The sequence below is a fragment of the Ammospiza caudacuta genome, chromosome 6 (genome assembly GCF_027887145.1).
Source record: "Ammospiza caudacuta isolate bAmmCau1 chromosome 6, bAmmCau1.pri, whole genome shotgun sequence".
In the NCBI taxonomy this organism is placed as follows: domain Eukaryota; kingdom Metazoa; phylum Chordata; class Aves; order Passeriformes; family Passerellidae; genus Ammospiza; species Ammospiza caudacuta.
The window spans coordinates 26,753,555-26,779,934 of record NC_080598.1 but is presented as its reverse complement, the minus strand read 5'-3'; the positions used below and the strand labels follow the sequence as shown (position 1 = coordinate 26,779,934).

Sequence of the window (26,380 nt, the reverse complement as noted above, 5' to 3'; positions counted from 1 at the left end):
ATCTGCCAGAAAAAAGGTCAGATTATTCAAAAATTCCTTAACAACCACAGAACATCAAAACCGAATCCTTTTATAGAAGTAAAACATACATTGTTCTGAAAACAATACTTTGTCTAAAAATCCAGATATACAGAGTCTATAAATGACCAAGAAAGGGAAAAAACTCAGTGATTTACTGAAAACCATTTTATAGTCTTTGAGAACACTGATCAGAACACCTCAGCTGCTTCATCATTAAAACAGATATAGCATGTTGATCAAGGAACTGTGAGATGCATCTATATATGCAATGCAGGTTTCTTGTTAAATCTCCAACACCCAAACTAATGGGGAGATAATATGGATAAAACTGGATACACTGTGAAATGCAGGAATATTTGACTGAGTGGAGTGAGTGCCTCAGTGCAGAGGCACCTGAGTGTGTTGGAGCACTCCAGGAGGAATGGTTAATTGGAGTCTAACATGAGACCAGCAACCCTTATATATGGTTGTTATAACCACAAAATAACCTCTCAGAGCATCAAGGACTGCATGCTGGAGCAGCTGTGATTACATCTTTCTCCTCTGTCAATGGTTGCAATGGGTACTTGCAGTTATTCTGACTGGCCAGTATACATAGGTTTATTTAAGCTTGCACAGTTACAGTATGTCAATTGGTTTTTTTCATAAGTAATGTTTCCAACCCCTGAAAAAAATTTTTAAAAGAGAACTTTTCTTATCTTTTGCCAGCAGTGAGGTTAATTTAAAGGAGCTAGGCCTTGTAATACAAAGAGATATGCATACACTGCAAAATAAGAGAGGACATACATTTCTCACACATCAGATATTCAACAGTAACTACTTCATGCATGCTCTTACTATGTGATAAATGCAAGAAAGCATTCTCTTTAAAGAAAAAGGTGTAAGCTATCTGCTAAGCACCATTGTTAAGAACATGCAAATAGGCATTAGGGAGCACAGGTCAATTTTTCAGCTTTCAATAAATGAAATTGCTCTGTCTACCTTTAGACACATATTACAGGCTTCCCACTTGAAAAATGCCATGTTGAGTAAAGTCCATCATATCAATAATATTCAAATGTTAAAATGATCCTAGAGCCCATTTCACGCATTTGTCTAAAATGAGACTGCAGAGAAAAACTTTTCAGGTTTATGTGATTAGAACAACAGATTACAGGGTGTGATTCCTATATGAGATGAATCTATAGACCAACACTGCAAATTCTGGCCCTATCCAGGAAGACCAGAACTCATTCCTTCTGGTCTTTCACTCATCTTTAGCTTTTTACATCAGCCAGTAAAATGTCCCAGCTGCTATGCTCACTGTAGGTTCCATGAAAGACAATGCTGGCAACACATTGTCTAGAAGATGGGTTTTAAAAATGTTACTGAGATTGATTAGAAATGTGACTGAGATTGATTTGCTGAAGAAAATCACTACACCATTACAATTTGATCCTATGCCCACCCTTTCCCACATCCCTCTGCTCCTCAAAATCAAGGTCCTGTCTTCTTGTTCCATTAAGACAAAACTGCAATGCTATAGGCACAATTTGTTGGAAAGGAAGCATTAATACTAGAATGGTGAATAAATACCTGAAGATATGTTAGCCAAGACTCAGTGCCTCTGGGTGCCATACTTCTGAAGCAATGATGGCAACTTCAGTGACAAAACAGTGTACAAGCGGGTTTGGTTTACTGTTATTTAGCTGAAGGCTTCAAGCTAGTGAAGTTAAAAGACTTACAGACTTCACTTGTGAAAATATCAAAAGGAGTGGAAAAACATGGTATTTCACTACTGCACAGAAATAAGAATTAAATGAGGAAAAAGTGTTTCTTTGAAATTAGAAAAACCCAAAAGTTATCCTAACCATTTCTCACAAAGAAAGAAAAATAAGGGAGCTAAACACACTTGTTTTTTGCTCAGATGTCAAATTCCTGCTGGCTTCCAGATCCATTCTTTGACTGTTTCTATTCAAAGGATAACAGAAACAATGTCTGAAATTCCAAGCTCCGTGGACTGTAGCTACACATTTAAATGCTGTGCTCATCTGACAATATGAACATTAAAAAACTTCTATGCACTACACATTAGATCTCAATTTTTACACTTCTGAAGCCCTAGATGATGCTGCAGAATGTGTCCTTATGTGCTCCTCAGAGACTGCAGAGTATAAACGTTGAAAGTTTTTTGCTTTTTAAATTTACATCACATCCCAGGGCAAAAAAATCGTGAAAATTCACTACAAAATCGAAAATCTATTATCATATTTTCTTTCCTAAGACAGCCTAGTTTTAATGAGTAATTAACTCTGAAAGCTGAAGATAATACCACCTTTTATTTTATACATTCTGTACTCAGACAGCATACACAAATCTGAAGCTGAGGGACTACTGGCATGGTGAGAGCAATCTATGGGAAAGGATACAGGCTATGGGGAAATCAGACACTGTGAAGCTCTGAAGGAGACAGGTCCTAGAATAAACTTCCCCTTGTATTATCTGTGCATATCTAGATTCTTACAGTGCTGCTGAATTGCAGTTTTGTTTTTACACTGATAGCCTCTAGGTTACATGCATCAAAATACAGCAGTTGCTTGTCAATATTTTGTTTCATTGTTGATCGTGTAAGCATGTGGTCAGAATGTTTTCTGCTTGTGTTGAAATCCAAACTGTCTCCCCATGCCTCACTGGGTACAAAAAGCCCCTTACCTAGTTGCCAAAACTGCAATTTCTTCCTCTGCCAATCTCTTTGACTGTTATGCACTGTGGGTACACAAATCTGACACATTGCGAATACTGAATTTACCATCAAAATACATGAAGTTTTTGGGCTGCCTACAATTCTGATTAAATTAACTGAAAAACATTTTATTGATGTGAACTTTGGTAGAAGTTCCCAGAACATGGAGAAAAAGGATAGGAGGGGAAGACAACTGCCTTTACCTTGGAAATACCAAAGTTTTGTGGTGCTCCCTCTTATGCATTTATCTGAGAGCAGATAAATGAGATGTAGATGCAGATGAATTTTTACAAATCAGGTAAATAAATTTAATTCTAAAAATAGATCCTACTATAAGCTTTTTCCCCCCTTGCCTTCCTCAAAATATTTCTGGGGAAAAGTATTTGAGGTACATCAATACATTCCTGACCTACTTCTCTGGCTTGTGAATGAAGTCCTGTAGCTTCTACTTCAATTAACTCTGTGAAAGCTCAAAAGGAATGAATTATGAACTTTCGTCTGACTGAAGAATCCCCAGGACTCCCAGCTCTCTGCCAGCAGATGAAACAGCAAGTGACCCAGTCTTCTGGCTTGCAGAATGAGGCTTTCTCTGCCTAAGTACTCTTAGAAAGAGAAAAATGAAACAGCAGCTAAGCTATACCTTTTTTGATAGTAAAGAAAAATTGTAGCAGTAAATGATATAAAATTTATTTTGAAAAGTTAGGGATTTTTTTTCTTGAAAAAGGAGACGAAACTTTGCAGTAAAGTGAGGAAATTTGTTATTCTAATTAATTCTAAACAGTGAAGCTTATAAAAAGACAGACAAGAAACACATACAGGTACATTTTTGTCTCAAATTGTTTATGGGCCTCCTCAAATACATATGATTATCTGTTCTTCCTGCTATACAACATACACTTCACACAGAATCTCTGTGAATGGCAATGATAGGCCTAGATCATACCAAAGAGTGGGAATTTGCCTATGCATTTGTGTTAGGACAAAACAAACCAAACTATGTTAAAGAAAAAAAAAAAAAAAAAGGAAGAGTTGTCCTGTTAAAAGCTACTCAAGAACGGAACTTGATGTAAATGCTCATTAAAATATCTGCACTATATTCAATTGCTTTAGTAAGTAACACTAAATCCTCCCCAAGAGGTCCTCCAACGCCACAAACTACACAACCAAAAAACCCAAACCCCACACCTCTGGACTTGAGGAAATGTGACAGCAACCAGTATATACACTTTCCTTTCTTTTTATAATGCCTTGCAATTGCTTTCACAATGCCACCACACACCTGATGAACAAATTCAATCTGTGATATACTCGATATCTGGCTCACTCCCGAGGACAACTTACATCAAATGGCAGACAGCAGCTCTGCAATATGAGAGCTTATCAACCAGGAAACAGGTTACAAATCTGTCCAAATCTGAGAAACCAAAAAAAAACCCCACTCCAAACTGCAAATGAGTCCTGCTCTGCCAGTGGCTGGTACTGACAGCAATTTTAAATGTGTCTAATGAGAACTTGCAAGAAGCTGAATTACCAGTCTTAGGACCCTCTTATAACACATGTATGAAGTCCACAAAGTTTAAGGCAGTGGCCTACAAACTTTTCCTCTCATCTTCTGATACACTGCCTCTTCACCTGCTTGCCTGTAAGGGGATGCAGGATTGTCCTGTGAATATCCTGATGGGGCTGTGGCTATTGGAATTCTGCAATGTGAGCAGGCCACAGCTCTGCAGACAATGATCTGCTTCTCTAGGATAGAACAGCTGCATGACGCTACCCTGAGCTTTACTTTCTTAGAGCACAGCTGAGAGCTAACACAGCTGGATGAGGTTGCTAACCCAGTGCTTGATCTGCTGCAGCTGTGTCTGCTGCTTCAGTGATGATGCTACGAAGGCTTGCACAGGCATTACCAAAGAGAGAAAAATGGAATTAGCCTGGCCATGAGACTGCCTCCTGACAGGGACCTAAAACATCCATCTCTGACCATAAAATTTCTCATTACCCTATTGTCAATATGGAGTATGAAAGCTGACAGCCTTCACAGCATTACCTTGAGGTATATCCAACTATTCCTTCCAGAACGTGTACCTATTTTTTTTTTTACATAAAAAAAAGTCCAAAGAATTTCAAATACCTCAGTCTGCTATAGTGCAATGTACAGAGTGATAAAAAACTTTAGTTAGTATATGTGGATTTTTCCAAAGGCATACAGTATGCACTCACCCTGCTTTCAAGGACATTATTGTGCAGCACAAGAATAGTAGACTAACACATTAGCTCAGTGAAATAAGGAAAAATATGCCTATATGTAAGTAAAATCTTCAAATTAAGACAATTAAACACCAAAGAGAATATGAAGTTTCTAGGGAACTATCTCCATATACCCGTTCCCCAACAATTACATACGTACATTCATCTTCATAGAAATACAAGAAGAGGTACCTGGATTGTTTTCTTTACCTTATATTGTAATATATTTTCTTTTGCTAGCTTACATTTTGTAATTAAAGTTCTCAATTGTTACCTTCAGAACAGTGATCGGAAATTTATGTTACATTTCTGTCTTTCCCTGATACATTTTGTTTATTTTGCATATTTCTGTGTCTTTTTCAGACTAAGGGAATGCAGAGAGAGTTTTGAATGCAAATTGTAGTTGTGAATTTAAAACTAAGGCACAGGACACAGGAAAACTTACTGTGATGCAAAAAAGACAATAAAAGCCTGGCTGAGAAGACACTGTATTAAAGGTACCAGACACAAAGCATATAAGAAAACAAACTGCTAAAAGACCAAATAATAAATCTGAAGCAATTAATGCAGGAAAACCCCTTAAAGAACCAATACCTGTAGAAGAGGCAACAACAAGCCTTAATGCAAGTTCCTTAGAAAAATTAATTTTGTCAAATCACAGGCAAGGGGAAAACATCACATACTTAACCCTCTTTGCAAGACATTTTACAATTAATAATTGATATTAGGAAAAAGCATTGATGTATCCCAGGGCAATTGCTTTCAAAGCAGACATGTACAGGTTTCTTCCCCTCATTCTGGTGTACTAGTTCTAGTATATGTTCTAGTATACTAAAGACATTAAAGCTCTTTATCCTTACCTTTAGATTCTGGTTTGTTTTGTTTTTTTGTTTTTTTTTTTTTAATAAGTATATGTGAAATGTCTATTTCAGGTACTGCTTAAGCCCTACAGTAAGGTATGTAAAGAAAATATCACTTTAAATTTGTATTTTTTTAAGATACCCAAACATTCCAGTAGTTTGATTTTGAGCAGCATTTTTAATTTTTCTAATCATATTGCTAGAACATAAAAATTCTTACACTTTGCAAGAGAAAAAACTATGGAAACCTTAAATATCTAAGAGAGATCGGAAAGACCTATAGACACTTTGGCATTGCAGACAGAAAAAACTTCTTGAGAAAGTAGGAAAAGTGGCTTGGTCATAACAATAGTAAGAGGAAATGAAGGTAGCTGTATGACACAGGAGACAAAGCAGGAAATGAGTATAAGAGGAGAGGATACACATTTCTACCCTGTGGAAGGACAGGGGACAGGATGAAACAATTTAGGCAGCGGCAAGGTTTGAGGTTTCCCCTCGCACCCTTTGTTTTTGCTTATTGACTGAATTCAGACCCTAAGACAGAAATACAGAAGGCATATCACACTTGCACTTCAATGCTCAAATCTCTACTGCAAGAGAATAATGCTTGGAAGCAATCTTGTGCTGAAGGCAAGGTACAGATTCCATTTAGGAGTGTCCTTGCTCTCTTTCTCTCTCCTAAATGTTGCCTCTGAGTTTGGTTTGATTTTACTTTTTTCCTTTTGAAGATGGATATAGCCGAAGGTAAACTCCTGGCCATCTTTTAGTGCAAGAAACAATCCTGCAAGCAATTCTATGGAACAGAAAACTTTGTTTCAACTTTTTTTACCTTGTCAATACAAACACAGTACCTACAAATCTGGTTTCAGATACTCCTGCATTTTCCTGTCCTCTCCTGTATGACATGAATCTGAAGCTCTGTACTTAGTCAAAAAGATACTGGAAAAAAACGTTTTGCAATCTCTATAGTATTCACCAGATTTTTAAGGACTCTTAAATCTACACATTTTAGGGCAGTCTTCTGACACTGAAACAGAGCCAGAAGTTATTCCTCTAGTAAGGAGCTGGAAATCCAGTCATTCTTGGAAAGCTCTCAATAGTCTGCTTGTCTTCAAGCCAAACATGCCATAAAGCATTACAGCAGGCAAGGCAACTACATTTACACAGAGAAGGCTGTGTGGTTGCATATTGAGCCCAGGGGGAGCAACAGAACCAGCTGTAAAATTCCAAGACAATACCATGTACAAAGATCGTTATATTTTTATATTATTTATATTAACCTGCAGGAGGAGAACCTCTGAATCAAAAAACACTTTTAAGTTTATGGCAAGCAGCACATTTTGTGCATATGTAAACTACAACCTTAAAGTAAGAACTGGCCAAAGTCACTTTTGTAGTACTATCTCTCTCATTTCATTTTATTCAAAGGAAAGCTTTTTGTTGTGCGTTACACAAAGAAAGTTGAAATGTAGCCTAGACAGGGGGTCTCAGTTGACTGGAAGTTAGCAAATGTTACACTCCATTTACATGAAGGGTTAAAAGGAGGATCTGGAGAACCACAGGCCTGTGATTCTGACCTCTGGGATGGGGAAGGTCATGGAGCTGATCATCCTGAGTGCCATTACACAACATGCACAGAACAAGCAGGGGATCAGGCCCAGCCAGCAGGGGTTTCTGAAAGGCAGGTCCTGCTTGACCAACCTGATCTCCTATGTCAAGGTGAGCTGCTGAGTGGATGAGGGAAAGGCTTGTGATGTTGTCTACCTGAACTTCAGTAAAGCCTTTGACTCTGTTTCGCACAGCATTCTCCTGGACAGGGTGACTTTCCATGATGTGAATGGGTGTACTCTTTGCTGGGTAAAAGCTGACTGGAGTGCTAGGCCCAGAGAGTGGTGGTGATTGCAGTTACATCCAGCTGATGGGTGGCCACCAGGGGTGATCCCCAGGGCTCAGCATTGGGGCCAGTCCTGTTTAATCTCTTTATCAATGATCTGAGTGAAGGGATCAAGTGCATCCTCAGCAAGTGTGCAGCCAACACCAAGCTGTGTGGGAGTGTTGATCTGCCAGAGGAGAGGAAAGCTCTGCAGAGAGATCGGGGTAGGCTGGATCCACAGACTGAGGCCAAGTGTGTGCAGCTCAACAAGGCCCAGTGTCAGGTCCTGCCCTTGGGTCACAACAACCCCAAGCAGCGCTACAGGCTGGGGGAAGTGGGGCTGGAAGGCTGCCCAGCAGAGCAGGGCCTAGGAAGGTTGGCTGAGAGCAGCTGAACGTGAGCCAGCAGTGCCCAGGAAGGCCAATGGCATCCTGGCCTGGATCAGCAACAGTGTGGCCAGCAGGACCAGGGCAGCGATTGTCTCCCTGTACCTGGCTCTGGTGAGGCCACACCTCAAGAGCCGTGCCCAGTTTTAGGCCCCTCACTACAAGGACACCAAGAGGCTGGAGCACATCCAGAGAAGGGCAACGGAGCTAATGAAAGGTCTGGAGCACAAGTCTTACAGGGGGAACATGAATGAGCTGGGGTTGTTCAGCCTGAAGAAGAGGAGGATGAAGGGAGACTTCTCTTTACAACTACCTAAAAGGACGGACGTTGTACTGAGGTGGGGGTCAGTCTTTCCTCCCAAGTAACAAAACCACACAAAAAGGCCTCAAGTCACACCAGAAGAAGTTTAGACTGGATATTAGGAACAATTTCTTCACGGAAAGTGTTGTCAAGTATTGGAACAGGCTGCCCAGAGAAGTGTTACAATCTCCATCCCTGGAGGTACTTGAAAAAAGTGTAGATGTGGGGGTTAGGGATAGGTTTAGTGACAGACTTGGCAGTGTTAGGTTAATGGTTGAACTCTGTCATGGCATCATGTCAAGAGTCTAGTCTCTGTCTAAACTCTAGCCGTGGAATCATTAAGGTTGGAGAAGACTCTTAAGATGACAATCTACAATCTTTTAATGCCCATTTTTATCTCCATGCCAAAGATTTCCATTTGGAAGGGGCTCATATCTCATATGCAGAAATTTTACTTGAACACAGACATGTTTCAGCATGGTAAATGTGTATATGACAAGAGTCAATACAGAGGTAGAACTGACTCCTTGTCTTAAAGCAAAGCTGAGTCCTCCTTATTTTTATTCTCTGTACCAGACCAGAAGCAGAACGCCATCAGTTTTATTCTGATGTATATCTCTGTATATTCTGATATATATCTCTGTAGTGTTAACCAAGATGAGACGTTTCATACTGGAACATATACAAAGAATTTTATATACCTTTATTAGATGTTCAAAAAAAGACTTCATCCTCTTCCATTTGGTCACCTTTCTTATTCACATTTAGGCAGATGAATTCAACTTTGCTCTTAAGATGAGAAACCACGGATCTTGCACCAAATCAAAGTGACTTATTTTCATCAACCACAAACGTGGTGATTATCTTGCTATTGAAATATCTGATTGTTTTGTTATTTAAGTAATCCAAATATATTGATTCTGGATGTGGGTGGAAAATCCCATGAGTTTGAAAAACTAGGCCAAATCAGTTTAGTCTGTCTCAAAAGATGCAAATTCTTCAGAAAAAAGACACAAAGACACAAACATAATGATAAGTATTCTCTCTTGCCAGTCTTCTGTATGGTCCTAATGGACAGCAAAGGAGCAGGAAGCACAAAGTACAGAGCATCAGATATTAGAATAGAATTTGAGTGTTTTGCAATGCACACAATGCCTGGAGGCAAATGTCCTCAAAGTGGTACTTCCAAACACAGAGGTCAGTCACCAATTCTCTAAAAAATCACTTGAAAATGAAGGTGATCCTGGATTTCTTAAACCAACTTTGGATCTTTCTACCCTGATGAGTAACATATGGAGAGACAGGATATCCTGCACTTTAAAGACAATTTGTTTTTCTTTCTGATATAGACATAACCAAATCCTTCCCAATATATTTATGCAAACAGTAGCAAATGTCTGTCCATAGCAGAAAACAACTCTTTCCTCAAGACAATATAAAAACCTAATTCTCTCTGGTTGTCTACAGACCAAAACACACCTTAAATATTTCTGCCATAGCAGAGGTAATTCATGGGAAGAAACATCACCAAATTTCAGTTGTGGTGATACTGATAGTGTTACTTAACACAGCAGTTACAGGTCAATTGTCTCAGAAGTGAACTGAAACTCTTGAGGTGCACAGTACAGTCTGATACGTTCTTTTGTACTCCTCTGACCACACAGTAAATTATTCCAACTTTCTAAACCAGAGAAACAACTAGATCACAGAAGAGCTTTTTACTGGGTTGTCAAGCTGACTCTGTCTATAACGCAAGCTACCATGAGAACCAAACATAACCAAAGGAGACAGTACTAAACTCTCAGCTGGGAACTGAGAAGGGGCAATTGTCTCAGCTGACACATGAAACTACACCCTTACTGGACTTCTAGCACGAAGAAAATTGCACCAAAAGATCCTCACATTTGACTCCATGCATTTTCATACTGGACTACGTTCCCGTTCTACTGCACATAATCAAATTTGTCTCAGTCCAGGAGTTGTTCCATTAATACTCACCTTCAGGGTTTCATGTACTACAGAATACTGCAGATTTGTTCTGGTCAAGAAATTACTATGAAGACATGCATTTCTACTTTGCAGTTATGTTTCTAAAATTATTAAATTACAGATGGAGTTAAAGATGCCTATTGGCTCAGTACTCACAGCCCTGAACTGTCAACACTCCCAACCCCCTTTGGCAGTACAAAGGCAGGAAACTGCAGAGTTTAAGGTTCAGGGAGCACTGCTCACTGCAGTGGAAAATGACTGCTTTCATCACTGAATGTAAAAACATCTCTCTAAACCTTTATAAGGAAGCTCTACTATGCAACTGAGGCATACAAACTGTAGCTGGTTCATACCTGCAGCTACGCACCTCCGTCCAGCTGTTCCAGTCTTCACTCTAAAAGATAAGGAAAAACACACATTGAAGACTCCAGAGTTAACATCAGACAATAACAAGCATTATGTGAACTCTACCTGGTAAAGCACTGAGGACTGGGAAAGTAAGCATATTTCTAATAACAGAAGTCATCATGAGGTGGTAACAACCCTCAATAGCATCAAAATTGAAGCTACATATTTCAAATATACAGGGTAAATGAAAGGGTGCACAAAAATGGACTGCAAACACAACCTGGCTGAAAACACAAGGCTCAGAGCTTCCTAGCAATGTTCAGTGGACTTATGACACCTCTCTGGCCTTTTGACTGTCACAACAGCAGCAGCTACCACAACAGTAGCCACAATCCTAAACTCCTATATGATGTTATTTTGACAGCTGCAGCACTAACAGATGACCATGGACCTGCAGAGGGGAACTCTAATGTATGACTGCATAAATGGAGATGTCTCAAAAAGTACTGAATTAGGGAACACAGAATTGAACAACACAAGGAAAAATGTTATTTCTACATCTTAAGCAAATCACCAGCCAGGAACCATACGGATTTTCTGTACTAGCACCTCATATCTAGGGGATGCTACTTCATGATTCAAAGTTCTTTTTTTGCAAACTCAGTAACAGATGCTCAACACAAGCCAGTCTGTATTTAAAAACAAACTTGGGGTTCTTCATTTGTGAGGTTTCTTGACTTTTTTCCCCCCTCAAATAATTTCTTCTCTGCCTCCTCCTGGGTTATTTTGCAGAACTACACTCATGTCAGTCTAGCAGTATTTTACAGAAAATCCAAATCTATTTATTTATCTATAGTTACCAAACTAAAAACTGCATCCACCAGCAAGCAGAATTATACAAGGCTATCTGAGCTCCCACATTTTGACTGCTTTCAGGCCCCTACTTAACCTTTGTTCTACATTTTTTTTAGTAAGCAAGAATAAGCGAGCCACATCCTCTTCTAACTTGCCATGTAATATACTTGGTTGTATATCACATCTACTCATGCCCTCTTTTTCAAAGGGAGATCTCTTGAGAAATTTCAATTCTTCTAAATTTTTCCTATTTGTTCAATTTACTTAATAAAGTACTGAAGCATCTAAAGGAATAAAGGATCCTAAATACAAGAACAAAATTAATTTCCTTATGATATTTGTTGAAAACAAAACCCAAACTATGAATCCTGACAAACATAATGCAGTTATCTGAAATGCGTATTTTCAAAACTATGAATTTTTCTTTCCTAAAATATTACTCAAAACTGACTATTGTTCAGAGAACACTTTGCATACTTATTTTTGTTCTGTTTCACAACAACATTCTGGATTACAAAGCTCTAATTCATGACTGAGGCCAACGTTACCTTAAGACGGTTCTTCCACCGGAGCCAGATTCCTCTGCTTTTCGAAAGTTAATTACAAAATATCTGTTTATGGCCAAAAAAAGGGTCTTAGATTCCTGCTAACAGACTTTCTTCATGCCTAACTTCTAATGTCTTCAAAACAACATGTACCATAAATTTTTTGCTTATATGCTAAGTTATATTCCTTAGATAATCATCTTTCAGATAAAATGAAACCTACAGTTACTTGATCTTTTGAATGCTTAAGAATATCTATATAAGCAACTTTTTGATGTTAAAAAGACCTTCACTTTGCACATGTAACTGTAACACTCTAGTGAATTAATTTAAAAACTTCAAAGAAACCAAAAGTGCAGCTAACTAACATACCCAGAGGAACCCATAACACTTGGATACCTTTGGGAAAAAATACACTTCACTGAATCAAAGGCAAAATCCAAGACAATAAAAACTTCAAAAACCAAGCAGCAAATCTGTAACCACCTGTAGAAAGCCTGGGAGAGTGCTAGTAAATCACAAATTGTTTTAGTATGGTTTATTTAATTGCATGCAGAACACAAATACACTGAATAATTTATCCAAGTTTATACATCAGACAAACCTGGCCCAAAGGCCACAGAATCTGACAACTGCGTTTGCTCTCAGGAAAAGCTGGGTCTTGGATCCCTCAGACTAAGGTATATACATACACACAGCTGGGTGCTGCTAGCCATGTGTGCAGCACGGTCACTTCTGTAATTAACTGATGGGTCAGCAAGCTCTTGTGCAAAGTAGGTTCTCCCCAGCCAGCATTTGATGCTGATAGCCAGGTGTTTTCATAGCATGAGTGTGCTTAGTGAAGTCAGCAAAACAATTAGTGCGGTAAATTCAGATCTCTCACCACAGCTTTTATAAAAATTTTCCTGAAGTTGTTCCCTGACTAAGGTGCTGCAGCTGAGTACAGCTGTCAATTTCAACTACTGCACAAAGCTGGGAGGAACTACCTGAGTATTCCATGTAGAAAAACAAAGATTTAACGCTTAACTTTAATGGCCCTGCCAGATCTAAAGGTGACAAAATATACTCTTGTTGATGAACAGTTGCAACTTTTGATATGCAATATAATAGAAACAGAACTACAGCTGGTAATGAAAACAAGTGGCTCTATCCACTAAGTACTAGACAATGGCTATGAGCCCAATAAATCCAGTAATACTGCTTTTCTACTAAGTGGAAGAACCTCTGTCTCACCAGCACCCGGGACCCATCTAAGAGAATACCAGATCATTTAATGGATTGTGATCAATGAAATTACTGTCATAGTCAGCACTTTGTCTAGACCAGCTAGTTCTGATTTCTCATTATGCTTTCCAGGAACTAATGTTTATGGGATTGTCAAGGTTACCATTGGCAATTAAAGAGGCCAACAGATCAAACAGACCACATAGGTCAGCCTCAGATACAGCCTGGCGTCAACAGTCTCTCACATAAATCAGGGCTCAGTCTGGACTCACTGCAGATTTACATACTTTTAGGAATCCATGTGACCAATAATGAAAATTTGAAAATACAGAAAGAACTATTTCTTTGGAAGAAGTACAGGAGGGAGATAAGGATGCATCAAAGAGCGACGGAGCAAGCGCACTACACGGATTAGGAACCGAGAGTCCTACAGAAACCAGAGGAAGTTTCAATCACGGCACAGCCCAGGCCACAACCCACAGAAATGTCACTTTGTAGCAACCCTTACTAATGAGGCCACACACAACAGAGACAGCAAGGGGAAACTCCTACCCTATAAAAACCCTACCAGCGAAGGAACCTTTTAATCTGACAAGTGCCCTTCTACTGCAATCTTTACACCACCCAAACCTCTCAGCACCACAAGCTACTTGTTCAATGTGAGGCCACAGCTCAGTCACTGTGACTGCTCAATTTATTTTGGCAGACAGAGCTGTCAAATACTGTTTTTCTCAGCACTGCCAGCACAAATACTAAGGGGTATAGAGAGTGGCAGACAAACTATACAGTTAGCAAGTTGAATTACTCATGATAGTATGTTCTACTATAAAAATGTAAGTTTTTTCAACTTCAGATGTAACTCAAAGAACAGAATTTAGAATAGAAGAGGTGCACATTTTGGGACCACTGCAGATAAAGATGAAAGGACAGGAAAACATTTAAAATGTTATGCTTCAAGTTACTCTAACCAGGACATCATAAGATGTCTTAAGATTTGTGATGTTGATCATATCTGCAACGTCTGTTCCACGTCTAGTCAGCAATTACAGTCTAAGATTGATCATTAAGTCTTACAATCCACAATGAAAGCCTCAAAGACACTCTTTAACAATACAAAGCTATCCCACGATCTACTGCTGAAAACGTGGGACTGGGGCTTAGAAGACAAAACTTTTATTATTAACTATGTGGCTGAATAGCAACTTTTTGGTCTATTTGTCCAATATGGACAAATATGTACAAAGAAATAGTAATCTTATTTCTTTGTGAAAAGGAATTTTGAAAACTAGTGACAGAATGTATTTAATCAGAGTCAGGGGTATCATCACATTGTTACAGTTGCATCTCAGCTAAAAACCTCATAAACAACTTCACAAAAAAAAATTTCCAAAAAAATCTGTCTGTTAATAAAATCCAAAACAATCTCACCAACAAAAGACTTTAGTTTACTATTTCTCTCCAGATTATGGTATTAAGGGACTCTCAAAATATACTAGGAGTTGCAAACAGAGAAGGTACAAACTAAAGCAACATTTCATTTACTATTTGAATGAAGGTCAGAAAGCACACATTCATGTTTTGCTTTATGGAGACTCTACATGCCACAGGAAGACCTAACACATACAGCAGAGTTTGGCCTTCTTTTGGGTATAAGATTGAGTTTTAGCGAGCACAAACAATATTCTCAGCTTAACCACTAAGCCTACTCCTAGAAGCAACTGAACTTTAGCTGAACTTTAACAACCTCATCCATCTCAGCCACAAGATTCAAACACTAACACTTTCAACTTACCTATCTTTAAAGGCAAGATAAAAAAATCTCAATGGGGAAAGCACCCCTGCTCAATGCTTACACAGACACAGCTAGCATAGCTCTGTGTTAAAAATTTAAGATATTAACACACCTTTTTTTCTGATTGTATAAAAGAGAATAGATTCAAAAGCAAACAGATATTAAAGATGTATTACAGGTTTCCCACAAAGATCCCCAAATGCAATCACTATTCTGTAGTGCCACACCTACAATGCCAAAGGAGGACGCAATGTACATGGCTGTTTCCAGCACCTACTGCTTGCTTTAGGAGAAAATAATTTTGAGGTGTCTCAATTTTGAAAGATCGGAATTGAACTGTATACAAAATTCTGAGTAGGTCTGAAATTCTGTATTTGAAAAATGTTGAAGAATAAACATTTATATCTTATTTCAAAGAAGCACAACTAAGAAAGACTGATTTACCTGAAGCTTGTATGATTCTTGCTTGGCTTATATTAGACAAATACTTGTCATGAACTCTACCGTGCAGAATCTGCCATTGCCACGCCTGCAAACCAAAGAGTAAAAATATGCTCAATTATTTTTATCTTTATTTTGTAACAGGCACATGGTAAATCCTTTGCAGAAGTAAATGGATACAAATTACACTCATTTACATCTGCAAAGAATTGGAGTTACTGCTCTATTATAACCAATGAATACTGATTCAAATCACTTTTAACAGCAAATAATTTTTGTTAACACTTGAAGAGATTTAATATTGGGTGTATAGAGCTGAAGCTTTAAAAAATATTTCATACTACTTCTTTTTCTCCATCAGAGGCAAATGCTGGCACTGCTGTGGGAACATCAACTTAGGAATGTTCCAATTTTGCTCCAAAACACAAATTTAATAAAATGTAACCATTTCACTGCAAAGCAGTTCTTACTAAGCTTCTAGTCCAGATCTCTGAATGCTTCTCATTTGTCATCATTTGTAACATCATTTGTATATACTTTGATTTCTTTTTTGCAACATTTACTCCTCTCTTCAATATCTTTATATAGTATCTGAAACATACAACTGTAAATAATACAGAAAAACTTGTTAAAAAAAAAGTGCATTCATTTACAATCTGCTGAACACACATGAATACATGAACACATGCCATGAAGCACCATTTTTGTGTGTCTACCAATCACAAATGTAATGCCACACCTCACATGAACTTTCCTCTGTTTGAAGAAGTTTTCATTCCTTGTTACAAACATGTGAATACAACTAATAGAATGCCTTTCCTGCTGGTATCAGCAGCTTTTTACTCCACAAACTCCCTTCCTGGTCCACTTGGGACCCTGACACACCCTCTCCAGACTGCTCACCTCTGGTGGTAGATGCTCACTGATTCTTGCATCAGCACAGCAAACTCTGCTTGCTCCTCTCTCTTCCCAAGGCCTCAGAAACCCTCCTTGCTGTACAAGGCCGGATCCATAACCTGATCTTAGATTTTAGTTGGATGGGTGGAGAAGGATCAAGAGTGTCAATGTACTTTGCCAAGAGCTAGAGGTTTAGTCCTTGCTTGAAGTCTTATTCATGTATTTTCAGATGTTCTTCACTTACTCATCCATCAATTCATTTCCATCACTTTTACTGAAAGGCACAGTATGACACCTGCTAGCAGTTTTCCAGTGCTAGCAGGAAGAGACTCCATAAACTTTATTTCCAGTGCTAGCAGGAAGAGACTCCATAAACTTTATGGCAAAAACAAGTGCTATAATACAGCTTTGGCTGCATAAGCATGCAGAATGGACATAAAATAAATATCTTTCTGAATTCTCTATACCTTGTCCCTAGATTTGGGAGGCATCTTAGACTGTCACATGTAAGGTTTTGGAAGTATACCTGGCACATAATTTTCTCTCTGTCGTCACATAAGAAAAGCTCACCAATTTTTACCCAAATGAATAGCAGGCTTTCTGTAGAGCAGCATCAGTGTGTACCAAATATGGCATTCATTAAGAAGTATGTTAAGATAACATTCAGGACTTCCCTGTTTAGAACCAAATTAGATGTACCCCAGCAGGCAACACAGGCAAACAATTCTCACTTAATATTTTCAGGTTGTACAATTGAGAAAACTAGATAAGAGCTCTCCATTAACATTCAACATAAATGGGGAAGAAATACAAAGGAATAGGTTGAGATACTCCTGCTATAGATCCAGTTTAAGCTGGTGCTATTGCCAAAAGAATAGTGCACAACTCTTTCCTCACCAGCTGTCCATGCCTACCTCTGTGTAAGAAGCCTGAGAGAGGAAATGGTCAGGGTGTGATCTTGTCCACTACCAGTAACAGGAAAATAATAGTTTTAACCCAGATGTGCTCTTAGATTCAATTCACCTCACAACCACACAGATGTTCTTGGTAGCACAAAGGAAGGGAAAAACACATGAAAAATGGCACAAGCCTCTTTCAGAGCAATACTGGCAGATGCTCCTTTAAATTACTCATGGAACTAGATCATCAGATTTAGGTACTGAATTTCACACAATTAAATCACTATTGATTGATCCTTTCTAAAGGCCTCAAGTGATAAACAAGGCTTCCACTGCTTCTGTTAAGAAAACACTGTTTGTAAGAACTACACACATGTCCTTCCATATAATCATCTTCACTGTTCCAATTCTTTGTCAGTGGACTGCCTCAGATATTACAGACATGTCACTTCAAATTCTTGGTTAAACAATATGATTTAACTTCTTGAAATCATGAGTAAATGTTTTCCAACTTTCATTCACTCTTCCTGGAGTTGTAAATACTTCACAATAGCAGTTTTAAGTTTCATCAATCTGAAATGCACACTGGGCTTAATTTACAATTCCTGTAATCTTTCCATATATCCACCCTTAACCAAACTTTATTACTCAACTGCATAATTATAGTATTTTTTTAAAAGGGCTTATTTTAGTAAAAAAACCCGAAAACGCAGGCAGTAGGGCAAGAAGAAAATAAAAAATTATGCTTTCCGGTGGAATTTCAGTATCTTCAAAGGACATCAGACAAAAGTTAATTTTTCATTTGTCTCATACCCTGATTAAACCTTTTCTGCAGACAGGGTAACAGTCAAGATACAACAGATTATTGGGTATTCTCCCTTAAAAACAAAAGTATATACAGCACACAAGATTTCCTGTCTTGACAGCTTGGCTTAGCTCTGAACAATGCCACTTTCTCACATATTGCCTTTAGGAAGATTACAACAAAATGGCATGATTGAAATTCCCCAATGCCATTATACTACTCAAATGCCTTTGGTGCACATATATTTATTATTTATTCAGAGTTCTATCCATTTATCATGGCATCTTTCACAGAACAGACACACAGTAGTTTTAAACATGCAAGAGGCCTTTAAAACTGCCCCATTATATTCCTGCTCCAAGACTACTTGGAGGAAATGGTGAGCATGCTATAAGAAAACACTTGAAAGCTGAGGAATCATAAAACTCCAGTCACTGACCTCTAACAGTACCAAGAATTTCTTTTAACTGGTAACTCATGTAAATGAAAGGTTGTCAGCTAGGGAGACAGCAAGCAGCAAAGTGAGAAGACAGGTGGGCAGAGGACCTAACTCTAGCAGAGGATGCCAGAATTAGGCAAAATACCAAGATACTTCAGGTCACAAGCTTAACATCCCACAGGCTGCATATTTACAACAAATTCTGCAGGATTTCCACATGAAGAGGGAAAAAACTACTGCAGTGTGTCTCCATTAAACAAAGAATGATCAGAAAATAGCCACACAACACAGTTGCTTGAGTTTAATCAGTTCAAGAAGATGACCCTCTGTCACACATCAATGGCAGTCCCTGCCTGCAGACATCAGTACAATCCTGACACTGCCAGGCAGCTGAGATCCACCAATTTGCCTCCAAAACGTCCTTCTTCCAAATCCAAGAGACACACAGCTCTCTCAGGAGGAAATACACTGAAGACACTGCAGTAGCAAGAAAGACAATTCAAACCGAGTTTATGGAACATGGCCCTCAACAAAAAAGGCAGACTCTTGCTAAAATCAATTTCACAACTGAAACAATGTTTTTCTCTCTCAAATTCAAGAAACAAAAGACTGATGCCTATTTGCAAAGATATTCAAAAGACCATAATTTTTAAGGGGACAGTATTTCTTAAAATTTAGAAAAAGTGTCCCATAAACAATTGCCCTCTTTCTCCCTCTCAAAAAATCATTGCCACAGTTAATGGTGTACTCAATTGCTGCCACTATTTTGAGCACCTTTCTGCTACTGGAAGATTGTATCAACAGTTTACTACAGTGTAGCAGCTAACAGACATTCTGCACTATTTGTTCACCTGATTTACTATTTAAAAAAGCAATTGTGAATAGTAATCCCAATGTGTGCAGTGCCTTAATACAAAGTTTATGCAAGCACACAGTCAGGGAAGTCTTAGCTGCAAGTTTCCAGCCCATCCTAACAAGGTATTTCCTACAAGCCCCATCCTGGAACACCAACTCCTGATTCCAAACTAGGCAGGCCAGGGTCTAGCTCCTCATTAATCCCCATTGTCCATAACTAGCAAACACAGCACTCAGATCTTCCAGGACAGGATCTAGCTTTCATTAATCTTCAAGGCAGACAGTGACAACAGACCTTTTATGGAAGGATACAGGCCTTGGCTAATCACTCCCCAAAGCAGGAAGGGAGATTAAAATCCTCATCCCAGAAGACAGCAGCTCTTTTGGAGGTTAAGTCTGGGTCTTTCTGATGCCACTGGCACCCACTACAAATTGCCCCTGCAAGACAGCTCCTCCATTTCCAGTCCCTAGATTCCCAAATTGGGAATATATAAACTGCAGTTTATAAAAAAGATAACAACCACAAACAGATCGCCTTTCACTTGGAACACTAGCCATCCCAGAGACGCAGAGACAGACAGACAGATGGACATAACAGAGACTGTAAGCCCTGGCTCTCAATTCTGCTCAGCAAATGCCCACCAGGCCAGCCACTGCCTGGTGAGCCAGTGTGCTCTGCTGGACAAATATAGAAAGCAGAAAGTGGAACAAGCCTTTCAGCAGAAGAGATTCTGCTCAGCTCCCCGAGAGGGAGGAGCAGGAGCTGAACCAGCCGAACTGCTTTAGCCATACATGGTCTCTGAAAGAGACTATTGCTAAGACAAGTTCCTTTACACACACACACCCTCACTCCCTGTCACACAGTGCAAGCAGAGAAAATAATTAAAGCATACGAACCTGAGAGTTCCTGTTTTGAAATGAGTTCCAACTCCACTTTTCTTGCGCCCACCTTAATAATGCACAAATATCTTACAATATTCACCAACAAAATCTAGGCAGCAACTCAGAAAAATACAAAAATCTTCCTCCCAGGGAATCCCCACACCCACCAGCATTTCAGTAACTATTGAACTAGTGAAGCCTTCCTTGTTGCTTTTGGACACACACAACCACATATTAAGTTCTCGGTTTGACCTTCTCCCCCCTCCAGCCCAAATTGAATTACAGAAATCTTTTTAAACCCTTCTCCTTTTTCAAGTATTGTCCTAAACCAGGAAGCATGACCTTTCTCATTGGTTGATACTAAATACTATGGTGACCTGCCACATCTTGTCTGCTATCCCTGTAGTCCTTTTTGCCAGTGTTTAAACACTAACTAAAACTTTTCCTATGCATTCTTCTTAAAAACAGAAGAAATGCACTTCTGTGCAGCATCCTTTTCTTTCTCCACCCACCCCACCCCTTTCACATTCTGGCACAGAAAGAGCAGAGTAAGTGTAATTGAAGACTCAAATCCACAGGTCTTCACAGAAAAAAAACTATGAAAACTACACAAGTAGCACAGTCTATTTTTATTTTACTGCACAAGTAAGATAGTTTCATTTATTCAAAACCAGCCTCATTTATATAAAAAAGCATCATTATTCATAAGCAATTTATTACCACATGCTGCTGCCTATTGCTTCTCCTTGTTGTATTCCACACTTATGTGGTGATACCAAACTACCTTAGAGGAGCTACCAGAAAAGTTCTGTCATACAAGTAAGTGGAAGCTGCAACTTCCAGCTATATCAGGAATGCAGCAGCCAATTCAGAACTCAGAGAAGCACACTAGTCAGGGAGTTTTGTTAATGTCACGTGCTAGTAGACACAAAAGTGCTGGCATTAAAACCAACAATCCTGATTTTTTTTCAAATTTCTCATTACTGAGATAATGGTTTAGGCTCCCTGAAAATTCAGGAAGATAACAGAATATGCAGAATTAGCTCTACACCTAGGCACAGCCTAAATAATTTTCCTTACAGATAGGGATCAAGACTATGTGTCCTAGTCTTGCTCCCCAAGAAATACCTGTTAAACTTAGTCTTGAATTAAATGACAAAATAATTTTAAATCCAAAGGAATTACAAAGCAAATTCTGCATCAGACAATTAGTGTCATAGCAGCTTCCACACTGTGAAATATAGACAGTACCACCTACAGCCAGTCTCTGATAGTGATCAAATTCTGGCACTGAATGCACAATCCAGAGTGTAACATGGTGGCTTTAGTCCATAAGTATCACAAAATACTCACTTAACTTCTCCTAAGTCTCCAATGCATATAATCATGGATTTCGAGCAATCAAAACTGCTTTAGAGAAGTAAATATATAATCCTTTTTCTTCCCCAAAAAGATTTTGATATTTTTAAGGGTATCACTTCTAATGTCACTTAGGACTGTGCAAGTAATTTTTACTGTTTCAACGTGTCCTCAATTGTTCTCCACATTCATCGAACAATCACATGCAAGAAAAAACAACCAACAAAAACCCAAAAAGAAATACAACTCATCACTAATGACTCATCATACTGTCATCCAAGTATTTTTTAATTCAGAATTTTAAATGGAGGACAGAAAATTTTTGAAGACAAATAAGGTAATACAGGTAACTAGGCAAAAAATGTTTTCAGATGGTGCTCTGCTTTGGAATACAAACCCATAAATTAGAGAATTACTTTTACAGTGTATTGTGCCTACACAAAATGCAAAAGCTAGATGTGATGTTCAAAATACATTCTCTCTTCCTGAAAGGTCAATATTTCATTACCTTCTGAAGAAACATTTATCAAAATTCTATCTTGTAAGATTTTGCAGAGATAATAAGATGCCTGGTGTCCATCTTGCAAATCCCCACATATATTAAGAAAGATGCTACCGTTTTTGTATGTAGACTTGGACATTGTCTGCTAAGTGCTTGATTTGAATTACAAACTCCTCTGCTTTGGAAAAAGCAAACGTGAATATTCCCTTTCCAACAGAATCTAAAAAATTTGTGGATTGCATGCCTACATTGGAATATCTTTTGAACTGCATAGTTTGGGACAAAAATAGCAGAGAATATGCATGGGTTCAGTGAAAGCCTGAATTTTAAGTGATGTTTGAAGGAAAACAGTTTTACTTTGACATGTGAAATACTGAAATCTAGTGGATAACAACTACATTATTTTCATGAAAGGTGCAGTACAAAACAACCAGCAGACAGAAGTGAAAGATACCCGAAAGAACACTTTTGATAGTGGTGAAAAAAAGAAGCCATGGTCCTGAAAAACTCCAATTATTTTAAAGTAAAAACAATATAACACACTCACCTGGGTTCTTATATGAATTGGGAGAGCATCCAGTTCTGAGAGAACACAGAGCATGTAAGCATTAAAAAAAATGCTCTGCAAAGGAAAGCCTGCCAGATACCACAGCAGCATGACACCAGATATTCAACAAACACCCGTCCTCTCATCCACATGCTCATTCAAGATCTACTTGAGGTGTGCTGCTGAAAACAACAAAGAACCCAAACTGCCTGCTCATTTGCATGGATTTCATCAATACTCAAAATAATTATTCCATGCTGTATTACAAGCAATTTAGTCAAACCATTGTAAAAATCCCAGAGCGATATGGTTTTAAGCCCAGTTTACATAATCTTAATTCTACCTGGGACTTTACCACTGCAACCCAAGCCATTAAACCAGTTATAAATCTACTCTAAATTGGTAAAGACTCTAAATTGGTAAAGACTTACCAAAACCTGTACTTTGTCAGCTTGCCACTAATACTCTGCCTCTAACAGAGCAGCCAGAAAGCCAGCACACCTTTTCTAAAAACAAAATGACAGCCCATGCTATACTAAGTATACTGAAGATACAAAGGTAACATGCATACATGGGACAAACCAGACAGCTTGTGGACAAGGATCCCTCTTCTGGCATAAGGCTTTCACTTACATATACCTGTGACACAAACTGCATCATCTAAACTGAAATTCTTCACTAAGAGTTGGAAACTACTGAAGATTTCTGTTCAGCCTTCTAGCTGCTCATTGTTCATCCTGAACTCAGCTAGCAATGATGCATTTTCTTTAGCATAGAGCTAAGACAGCTAGAAGTTTGAAGCTACTCAAGATGTCAAAGATGACTTCCTTTCCTTGGGATAATGACTGTGCTGCACTCTACTGCTGTCACACAAAGAAGCCTGCTCTGTCCATCACTGTTCAGACTCGTGAGCTATTCCTCCCTACAGTAAAGCACTTGCAGACTAAGTGGCTCTGCAGCTTTGACCCAATGTGTATGTTAGTTCTACCTGCCTGAGTCTCACATCAGGTGATGTTTGGGAAATCTCCTCTTGAAATGGGAATGCTCTCCTTTCATTCTTATTTCCCAAACACAAAGTGTCTTGGCATCTTTAGAAAACAGGTTGTAGAGAACAGTAGTAGAAATGTGGTATCTAGCATTTATTCATATAACAAGTATCTCTGATGACTGGAAGAAGGGCAGTAAAAGTACTAGTTACTTTTTCCAATCAAAATAATCTCTCTTGCCTCAAGAAATCTTGTAACAGGATCATCACTCAAGATCCTGCTCTGTGATACTTTGGGAAATACCCATTAGAAGCCCTAAGTAACTTTCCTCAACTTACAATCCCCATTCTAATAAATACTGAAATATATTAGACTTCCTTCCTTCTATACTATTTTTTCCTCCTGCCAAATGGATCAATGGATAAAAATCATAACTTCTTGCCTGAAGGCATTGAATAACTCTGCACATAGTCTTGAAGGACAAGCAATACTAAACACGCCCAGATTGAAGTAATACATTTCAGACATTCATGGCAAGACTGAAAAATAAGAAAGGAGAAATATAGATCTGAGTGCATTTGACTACTGCAGCAGTCACAGTAACCAACTCACATTATGTCTTGGAAAACTGGACACATTAGCTTAAGAACAGTCTCCAGTTCAGCAGCCAGAACAGTGGGTTCTTGGATCTCAGTGCTAAAGACTAATAACCAGGAAATCTCAAAAACTATGACAATTTGTCACACTTCCCACCTGTTCTAAAACAGGCACTAAAGGAAAAATCAGAGTGGGCACTCTGAAGAGATTTGTGGCAGATGACTCAGTAACTGATAATCAATAGCCACATTTCAGAAAAATATGCAAGAAATAGTTAAGGAGCAACTTGCTCACAACAAAGTTTCCCAATAAGTTCAATTAGATACTGAATTTCAGGTAGAATCTCACTTAACTCAAAGTGAATCTAAATATTTAAGAATTACATAAGGTTCTACCTTTTATGAAATTCAACCAATATAGGATACTGTGACTTTAGAAGAAAATTTACACAACATTATAAATATTTCCCTTATTTCAAAGCATCATATTTTGTTTCAACCAATGATTCTCCAATTGATGCACAGGTTACTTGGCAAGGCATGGAATTATTATTAGTGAGACAGACAACTATTGTCTACTGATGATCCTGCCACATTTCCTGCTTTCCCCTTTAGAGAAGTGGTGCCTTTAGAGAAGGGAGCAGGTTTTCAGAACCCCTGCTCATAGCAGAAGAACTAAAAGAACCTTCCCCCTGCTGTGCAAAAATAATCCTACAAGTGCATCAAGTTTTGGAGGCCTGGCAGAAACATGGATACAGTAAGAAGTACACAATAGTACTACAAATGGATTTCTTTACCCTGTTTCTCATAGTGAAAGATTGGTACATTCTTCTCACTTTGTAGGCAGTCCACTTTCAAAACAAAACTACCTAACACATAAATCTTCATGTTTTAGTGTTCATGACTTCAGAACAGTCAACTTTTCAATTGTCTGCTTTTCTAAACATGCTGTGTTCCTGCTTTCTTTTGCATTTAAACAGAATGTCCTAGGCTTGCATGAATTATTTTGCTACCTATTAAAAAAAAAAAAAAAACCAAACAGATACAAAGAGGGGAAACATGCAACAGAGCAGTTAGGATCACACATTGATTTTCCCCAATGTAACATTAGAAACTTAGGGAAAGGAAAACCAGAATAAAGACAGCCATGCAAGAATGATCATTCAGAAATGGTGAATGCACTCCTCAGAACAGCATAAACCTTCCCAAAATAAGTATCAGCAATAATTTTGAATGTGAGCAGAGGCTGAAAGAGAACAGTAACCACCTAAAGAAAAAATAATTATTTACATCACCCTATTTAAAAATTCCCATTTAAGAATTTTAGTAGTATGCACATTTGCACCCATGTCTCTGAGCAGGAATAAGATCTGTGCTCCTGTCCTGGGGGCCCTTCAGCAGCAGGAATGCAAGTGAACATATTAAGCTGCTAGATACAAGCTGTACCTGCCCTAACATTTCTTGGCTCAATCTAAAGACATAAGAATTATTTTAAACATCTACCACAGCAGCAGTATTTCCAACAATGCTGCTTCTCCAAGGCTTAGGTCCAGACACAATTCTAGGAAGATACAGTATCTCATATTATGCAGAGATCCCAAGAACACAGCAACGTAGCCGAGGGGAATGGAAAAAAGAATAAAAATGTGATGGGTTTATTACGGCTGTGCAATGCCAAGTCAGTGCAGTAAAACCTATCTGATGAACTAACCTAGAGAAAAACAATAGAGGAGACCACGAAAGACACTAGGAAACAGTTCAGTATTTTTTGTGATCACTGGTACAAAGAGTAAGACTGAAAGGACAGACATACACAAAAGATAAAAACACAAATTCAAGATAGTTTTCAAGAAAACACAAGCTCTTGTAAGCCAGAAGTCTAGTGTGCTTCATGATCTAAATCCCCACCAAATACTTTTCTAAATACAGCGAAGTGGTGAAACACACCCAACGACCACACTCAAGCAGGATATACAAGAAAGCTGCAATGCTTGAAAAATGTTCCCCGA

At 38.5% G+C, this 26,380-nt stretch overlaps 1 protein-coding gene across 9 annotated transcripts in view; it reads right to left on the bottom strand.

Moving 5' to 3' along the window:
• CELF1 (CUGBP Elav-like family member 1) overlaps positions 1 to 26,380 on the bottom strand; it is a 56,371-nt gene that overhangs the window by 29,054 nt on the left and 937 nt on the right. For all 9 annotated transcript variants that reach the window (XM_058807295.1, XM_058807294.1, XM_058807296.1 and 6 more), the window contains exon 2: positions 10,753 to 10,793. The gene's annotated coding sequence lies outside the window, so the exon portion shown is untranslated. The remainder of the gene's footprint in view (positions 1 to 10,752; positions 10,794 to 26,380) is intronic.